General features: G+C 44.6%; 1 pseudogene across 1 annotated transcript in view; it reads right to left on the minus strand.

Annotated features, from left to right (window-relative positions):
- LOC112627005 overlaps positions 1-732 on the minus strand; it is a 52,979-nt pseudogene extending 52,247 nt beyond the window's left edge. Inside the window, exon 1 of the transcript XR_003120006.1 lies at positions 651-732. The product of XR_003120006.1 is annotated as a pre-rRNA-processing protein TSR1 homolog pseudogene (transcript). The remainder of the gene's footprint in view (positions 1-650) is intronic.
- Between the last annotated feature and the right edge of the window lie 5,856 nt (positions 733-6,588).

Below are 6,588 nucleotides of genomic sequence, written 5' to 3' on the forward strand. Positions count from 1 at the left end.
TTACTGCCATATCCTCCAGAGCGTTTAACCAGGGTTCTGCACAGAAGCAAAGTTCTCAATACACATGAATGAAACGAGCAAGGTGATAGATTGGACACATGAATGAAAGAATAGATGAATGGACAGATAGATGAAAAGATGGATGGATGGATAGATAGATGGATGGATGATGGATGGATGGAGAAAATTTATCCATTTCTCTCTAGTTCCTTGGCTATTAGGTCTTCTAGTCATTGGCCCAGTTGCCAACTGAGTTTGAAAGAAGCAATACTCAACAGTGACCGTTGATGCAAAAATGGAGCATAGAGGAAATTTCTGACCCACTTTTGGCAACGTGGACACACATAGACGCAGCCCTTCTCTCTGAAAGACCGACAAACTGGGAGGGGATGACCTCCCAGCAAGGTGAATGTGGCTCTGTATCTGACAATGGTGACCAACTGAGGGAGAGCAGCTGGGCCAAAGTGACCTGTCCAGCCATTGCCCAGAGCAGGCTCTAATCCTCACTGTGAACAAGTCCACTGAGTTTGCTTGTGGAGGATAAATGCAAGACTGACTGTATAGAAAGCTAAAGAAGCATCACCTTGGCCAGGGAAACCCTGGACAAAATCAAGAAGCAGGTGAACATGTTTGCAGTGACTTCTACTTACCCTTTTTGCCCAGTGTCTCCACCTTTCTAAACCTCATTTCATCCCACAGGGAATGAGGTAGTTTATCCCGCCTTGTTCCCATTATGGAAGAAGTCTAATAAAGCAGAGTAATGCTAAGCATTCATTGTTACTCTTGTGACTTTGCAGGTTGGCTGCAGCCTGGCTGAGCTAGGCTGCACTTGACTGGGTAGCTCTGCTTCAGCTGCAAGCCTGGCTAGGCTTGACCTTTTGCTGTGAGTTGGACTCATGTCTACCCCAATATGATCATGTTAGAGTCCAGGCTCAAAGGGCAGCAGCAACTGGAAGAAAGCTGTTGTCAAGGTAATGGCAGAAGCATAGGACAGGTATTAGTTTCCTAGGGCTGTCATAACAAAATACTTCAAGCTTGGTGCCTTAAAATAATGAAAATTTATTCTTCTACAGTTCTGGGGGTGGAAGTTAAAAATCAATGTGTAGGCAGGGCCATGACCCCCCCAAAAGTTCTAGGAAAGTGTCCTTTCTTGTCTCTTGCAGTTTTGGTGGCTGCAGGTTTTCCATGGCTTGTAGCAGCATTACTCCAATCTCTACCTCTGGCCTCTGACATTCTTCGCATGTTTGTGTCTTGTCTCATACAAGGGCACTCTTATTGGATTTAGGGCCCGCTTTACTTTAGTATGACAGTATGATCATATTCCTTTCAATCTTTACCTTAATTACATCCACAAAGACCCTAATCCCAAATAGGGTCATATTCTGAGGTTCCAGGTAGATGCACATTTTTAGGAGACATGATTCAATACACTACAGGAGGGCAAACCCAAACAGGCAAACACATTATGTCTGCTCACATCTCATGAGCAAAACCAAGTCACTTCAATTGGTAATTATCTTCTATCTCTAGTGTGAGGAACTGTAAAGTCACATGGAACAGGCGTGGATACACAGGGAGGGAAAGAAATGGGGCCAATAATTCAACCTACTACAAAAGCCTAGTTTGCTGTGAACCCAGAAGAGGAGATGGTTGGTGGTTCTGCAGTGCTTCCTAGCCCTCCAGACTCTCCTCTGTATAAATGGGTTTGCTGAGAAGTCCGTGCCTCATGGGGTTACGGTAATGATTCAATGTTAATACATGCAAGTTGCTTAACACAGTATGTGCCACACAGTAAGCACAGAATTAACGTTAACTGCTATGATCCTTATGAACCCACCATCCTTTCTCTACCATCCCCTTCACCACTCTCTGTTATTCCTTATGCTTCTCCCTCGTTTCCTAGTTTTCAACACGCGTAATTTCCATTTTGCATAATTCACATAAATCAGCAAAGAAATTCTCCTGGTGAAGAGTCTTGTTATACTAGAATTTGGAAAAAAGAGGGTCCCAATTATAGGGAGAGATAACTATTTAGGACATTAACTATTAAGACAGTGGATAATTGTGGGCAATAAACAAGCTAAACTAGTGCTTTGATCTCCTGAAAGGGAACTTGCTGTAGGTGGAGGAATTTCTGTGGCTTTCATCAAAGGAGTGGTAATCACGCTGGGCCATTACCTTTGCAGGGCGGAAGTGATCCAGCTCAGTTTTGAAGCAAAAGCTGATCAGATAAGGGCAAGACAGCAAAGGATGCTGCATCATCACCCGGGCTGGCCTCTTGGCCAGCAGGCGGAGAGATAAGAACATTGCTCTGGGGAATGAGTTCCCCAGCAGTAATTGCAGTCTCTGTTTGGAATATGAGTTGTTCCATGCTAATGAGTCATATTTCATCATTTCCGGGAGTTGATGCCCCAGAAGGCACTGTTGTCACATAAAACCTTTTTATAAAAACTGTTTATTTGGTGGAGTCTTTATGTTTAGCTTTTGCACCAAAATAATTTCTAAATGATGATTCACTTCCAACCTACATGACATGCATAGACGCAGCTAATGCAAAATAGTGTTGATATAAGTTTTTTACATTTTTTTTCATTTTAAAGAATGATTGTACAGTTTTTGCTAAGGTCTCAGGATTTCTTGAGATTCCTGTGAACACAGTGCTGCAGAGCTGCACCCGAGACAGGATCTGATGGGAAAGAGTGCTGACCTGTTAAGGGCTGGATGATCATTCTGGATGGAATGTGCAGGAAGCTCAAACACTGAAAATGGACTTAGGGACTGTCTTTGCCTCTGTTGGCTGTTAATGATCTTGGTAATCCTGAGAATTTTAGAAAAGAGAGCAATAATTTCTACTAGTTGTATGGTTACTAATTCCTAATCATCTAAATATAACCTTTTATATTAAAATAGGTGTGATTATGGGCACAGAAAACCAAACACCACATGTTCTCACTTACAAAAGGGAGTTGAGCAATGAGAACACATGGAAACAGGGAGGGGAACAACACACACTAGGCCTGTCTGAGGGCGGAGTTGGGGGCATCAGGACAAATATCTAATGCAAGTGGGGGTTAATATCTGGGTGATGGGTTGATAGGTGCAGCAAACCACCACGGCACATGTTTATTTATGTAACAAATCTGCATGTTCCGCACATGTGTCCTGAAACAAAGTAAAATAAAAGAAAATGAAAAAAGTCAAACAGGTGTGATTAGTAAGATTAATTCCCCTGTGAAGCCTGGAGCAGGCTTCACTTTTTTCAACACACTGCTGTGCATCACCAACATCAGACAAGGTGTGGTGGCTCACGCCTGTAATCCCAGCGCTTTGGGTGGCTGTTGTAGGAGGATCACTTGAGGACAGGAGTTGGAGACCAGCCTGGGCAATATAGCAAAACCCTGCCTCTACAAAAAATAAAAATTAGCCAAGCATGATGGTGCACGTTCGTAGTCCTAGCTTCTTGGGAGGCTGAGGCAGTAGGATTCCTTGAGCCCAGGAATTCAAGGTTACAGTTATCTATTATTGTGCCACTGCACTCCAGTTTGGGTGACAGAGCGAGACCCTGTCTTAAAAAAATGTCTTCTGGCCAAGAAAAGTGAGTAAGGGTCAGCAAACATGAAGTTCTTGCCCAGAGATGGAGAGAAGCTGTTGGCCTTTGAAGGGGGAATGGTCCTGCCCAGCAGAGGGTAGAGCTGTAAGGGACCCTGCCAGGAGATTTTGCCCATGGATCACTTGGAGAGTGAGGAGTCACCCTTCTCTCATTGACCATGTGCTTCTTGGTCCTTTCTCCACCAGCCATGAATGTGTGCATGTATACAGGTGTATGTGTATGTGTATGTGTATGTGTATGTGTATGTGTATGTGTATGTGTATGTGTATGTGTATGTGTTTGTGTATGTGTATGTGTATGTGTATGTGTTTGTGTATGTGTATGTGTATGTGTTTGTGTATGTGTATGTGTATGTGTGTAGCAGGGGTGGGTGAGGAGGCTGGGACACCAAGGTGTCAGCGATCCACCTCTCTTTGAGCTCTGCCACTGCCAACAGCATACAAACACTCATATTCAGCCTCTCCACCCAGACATAGCTACATAGGTCTCTCCCACTTCTACATTCTGCAGCAGACATTGCCTATTGCCTAAACAGAGCCTTATTCTTCCTCAACTCCCTTCTTTCCTGCTCACAGAACCTGATTTATTCAGGGAGCAGGTGGAGTGTAGCAGGTTGATCTTGGGGAGCATAGGCCCATATGTCAGCCATGTAAGATAAAGCACTGAAATCAGTTAAGGGACTCTCATTCCCTTCAGCCAGTGATTGGCCTAAGAGTTTGCACATAACCCTGTTCTGATGAACAATGTAAGGGAGATAGATGAAAGGGAAGATTCAAATAAAAGCTTCATGAGAAGGGTCCTTTCAGCCTTTCCTTTTCCTCTCACCTGGAAAATATATATGAAGCCCGGAGGTTTAGTAGCCATGTTGCAGCCATGAGGGCAAAACACAGAACACTAAGGAAGTTAGAGCAGAAAGACCACAAAAACCAGCCTTGGTTAGCCTACCTTCAGACTTTCTTATTATGTAAGAAAAATGTCTCCTTACCCCAATAAGTGTAATCCACTGTTTGTTACTCTATTTTTATGATACTGATAGCCAAATGCTTTGTTTGAGTTTTATTATTGGCTAGTTTTCTAAGCTCTGCAAAATGTGGGAATGCCACTGATGCAGGGAATAGGTGGCAGTGTTGAGGATGAGAAGTAAGAGGGGATCCAACCAAATAGTGCTATCCCTTAGCCCACCAAAATTTCAAGGCGCTACCCTTGAATTATAACACTGTTATAACCAATGCGACACCAAAGCTGCAGGTGTATACTGCACCAAACAGAATGGGGCTTTGGACTACCTGTCAAAGCTTCTCAGGGAGCCTAGAAGTGATGTTCTTATTGGCAAAAAGTGATGGAGTGAAAAATCACAGGAAATTGAGGAGAAGATAGGGTTGTAAAGGAAATAAAGCAGGTCTTCATAACTCTTAAACACCTTTCACCATTCTGTCGATTTCAGATTAAATGAGACGAGCTGCTGAGGATGTCAGGGAGTCCGGGTAGGCCAAGGCCAGGGAGCGGAGAGTTCTTGGTCCCTAAGGCCACATATGACGGATGAATTTTGGCAGCAATGCCGCAAGGCTTCTCACATGTAGAGACAAAATGTACAATATCTGGAATGTGTTGGCATGGGAGAAGGGCTGCCGTCTGGTCTTATATACCAGCCACAGAGTGAGTGCTGCCACATCCTACTTTACATGTGTGCGAATCGACATAATGTTGGAAATAATGTGATTAAACCAGGGATTGGACCCAATTGTTTTAAATGACCATGTGGTTTCTGTAAATGATTGAAACACAAATGCCTCATTTAAAGGGAGCAATTATTACTAACCTCCAGCCCACTGCTGCCAGACCTTAAAAACTTAAGTTTTCAAGAGGATATGAAAAAAATATCGATTTTTGTGTGAATTCTTCTAATTTTAAAAGTTGGCAATGGGCCAGGTGTGGTGGCTCATGCCTGTAATTGCAGCATTTTGGGAGGCCGAGGCAGGTGGATCACCTGAGGTCAGGAGTTTGAGACCAGCCTGGCCAACATGGTGAAACCCCATCTCTACTAAAAATACAAAATAAATTAGCCAGGCATGGTGGTGCGTGCCTGTAATCCCAGCTACCTGTGAGGCAGAGGCAGGAGAATTGCTGGAACTGCGGAGGTGGAGAATGCAGTGAGCCAAGATCGTGCCACTGCACTGTAGCCTGGGTGACAGAGCAAGGCGCCATCTCAAAAAAGTCTAAGTTTTAAAAATGCTGTATGACCAAACTAAACATAGCTGAAGACACATGTGGCTGGTGGATCACCAGTTTACAATCTTGGTGCTATCCAGGAACTCTCCAAGGTAGTGTTGATAGAGTCATGTTCACATGTACTTGTAAGAATCCAGTAATAGACCTAGAGAGGACAGGTAAGAGAGACACAGAGAACCTCTCTCAGAAAACAGTATGACAAACTGTTTTCATTAAAAAATAAAAACTGGGGGGTCATGCCCAAGATGGCCAAATAGGAACAGCTCCAGCCTCCAGCTCCCAGTGTGAGTGACACAGAAGACGGGTGATTTCTGCATTTTCAACTGAGGTGCTGGGTTCATCTCACTGGAGAGGGCCAGACAATCAGCGCTGGTCAGCTGGTGCAGCCCGAGCAGTGAGAGCTGAAGCAGGGCGAGGCATCGCCTCACCTGGGAAGTGCAAGGGGGAAGGGAATCCCTTTTCCTAGCCAAGGGAAACTGAGACACACAACACCTGGAAAATCTGGTAACTCCCACCCTAATACTGCACTTTACCAAGGGTCTTAGCAAACGGCACAGCAGGAGATTATATCCCACACCTGGCCTGGAGGGTCCCACGCCCATGGAGCCTCCCTCATTGCTAGCACAGCAGTCTGAGATCTAACTGCAAGGCAGCAGCGAGGCTGGGGAAGGGGTGCCCACCATTGCTGTGGCTTAAGTGGGTAAACAAAGCCACCAGGAAGCTCGAATTGGGTGGAGCCCACAGCAACT

The sequence above is a fragment of the Theropithecus gelada genome, chromosome 6 (assembly GCF_003255815.1).
Source record: "Theropithecus gelada isolate Dixy chromosome 6, Tgel_1.0, whole genome shotgun sequence".
NCBI lineage: Eukaryota > Metazoa > Chordata > Mammalia > Primates > Cercopithecidae > Theropithecus > Theropithecus gelada.